Source organism: Nanorana parkeri, unplaced genomic scaffold (assembly GCF_000935625.1).
Source record: "Nanorana parkeri isolate BGI_ZX_2015 unplaced genomic scaffold, ASM93562v1 scaffold387, whole genome shotgun sequence".
Taxonomy (NCBI): Eukaryota; Metazoa; Chordata; class Amphibia; order Anura; family Dicroglossidae; genus Nanorana; species Nanorana parkeri.
Genome location: NW_017306655.1, coordinates 912,989 through 915,177, shown reverse-complemented (window position 1 = coordinate 915,177; position 2,189 = coordinate 912,989).

The following is a 2,189-nucleotide window of genomic DNA, read 5'->3' as shown; positions in this document are numbered from 1 at the left end:
ACATCAAAGTTTTGTTATTATGACACTTGTTTTATAACATCAACAGCTTATTTAGAACAAAGGGAAATTTCATAACCCTAGGGAAATAAAATAAATATGTGTATCAGAAAGAAAGAGAAACACAAAGCTCTCCAGGCTGGCGTATTCAGGTATTGTGTATCATTCAGAATGTGTTAGGAAGTTACATATAGCCTGCCAGCAATTGGTTTAATGTGGACCTACTGTACTTTATACTTTTATTTTCTGTTTACATTTACGCTGTCATAATACACAGAAAATCAGAGATTGTGCAGAAAGCAGCCTATCAGGTGTATGGGGTCACACAGTTACGTCTATGGGCTGTGATGGTGTTGAGATCTATTTAACGTTCAGCATTGCCTTGTAACATTAATTTGAAAAGTGACTACATGCCAAATCATGTTACTTTGTGTAATTAGTGAAATGGTGCACACCCACGCATTTTTCTCTTCTGTTACAAAATAATTTTCAAAATCAAATGAATGAAATTATTTTCTTTATTTCTTATACTGTGTATCGTATTCAAATAGCTGTATGTTGTCAATATACGGTATGAGAGTATTTGGAATAGGAATGCCTTTTCTAATTAAACATACCTTACATATTCATATAATTGAATGCTACATTTACGTTGTGCATGACCATTTATAGATTTGAATCCCCCTTGCTAGGCATATAGCGATGATAAGAGCACCCAGTTCATTATATCTCTTTTGTTAGATGATGATGCCAAAGCAGCAGAATTCCCTCTCTTTATATTATTGCAACAGCAGCATGATTATAAATGATGAAAGTAATTTTTCCTGTTGCTTCATCAGACCTCAATTTCTGCTTTCCATATTGACTTTGTCCCCCTGAGAAGGTAAACAAGGATTGTAGAATTAAATACAAATTTTTGTTTTAATGTTGAATGTTTTTTAACAATTGCAAATTGTCTAAGCCTAGAAAGTTGCTGGAATGTGGAGTTACATTTGCATCTCATATTAGTTTAATTTACCATTATCACATTATTATAGAATGATAACATTTATGAAAAAAATAATAAAACATATTTGTATTCTTTTATGATGCAGTCTGATCATTTATGGCCACACATATTAAACATCTGGCAATTGCTATATAAAATATATCAATGTGATCAGACTTGTATATATAGCTACATTTTAAAAGCACAAAACTTGTATTAAACAGGTTACTTATGTTTTTGATGTCATACTATGCCTGCATATATGAGTATGGACCTATATACAGTATAATATGAGTATAGAATAGACTATGGCAATACACTTGGATTGATATATGTGTGCACCCAAGCTTGCTCTGTAATGAATGTCTGCATTCCCAAGACTTGCTCATTGATGCTGTCAAGCACTTCTTGAAAAATCTTGTGCAAAAGTTTACTGCCATCGAGCATAAATGATGGAGGATGGGTGCAAATATGCATTAATTACAAAGACATGCTCCATGAAATCAGTGCATGGACCAGCACACATTCAATATAATAATAATAATAATAATAATAATTTACAATATAAAAGGAACTTATTTTTATAAATGGAATTTAAATATTTATGTTGTAATTATTTTTGCAAAACGTACTTTATGTTTGAAGAATGTTCTTTACCCTCTGCCTATTTCATGTAGTTAATCCCTTTATGTCACCAGTGCCCAAACAACCATCCCGCTGGGAACACATATGCCTTATCGCTGCTTAGAAGGCTATCTTGACGAGCTGGCTTTCACCTACCCCTCCTTCCTTAGCAGGCCTGAAAGAATTACTGCATAAGTTGATGTCCCTGGAGAAACTTGACGCCCGAGACGACTATACCCACACTGATAGATTTTTCTCTATCTGGACCCCATTTCTAAGCTGGGAGCTTCCCTTAGTAAAGCTTCAAGAGTTGATGTCCCTTTTTAAAGACTAAATGGTATCTTGAAGCGAAACTTACTTCAACCCTGGGACCCCTGAATGTCCTTTAACAACAATCCACCCGCTACCAGGTCTAAATACTGGGCATGAAGTCAGCCCCACACTACGCCTAGGGAGTAAGCAAAATGTATGGATGTGCACTGGTTCCAAAAATGCATTAGTGTAATACATGCGCTATGTCTGTGTTATATGTTATTGTTTATTGTTTGTTGGATTTTTCTCTGTTACATATTGTAATGTA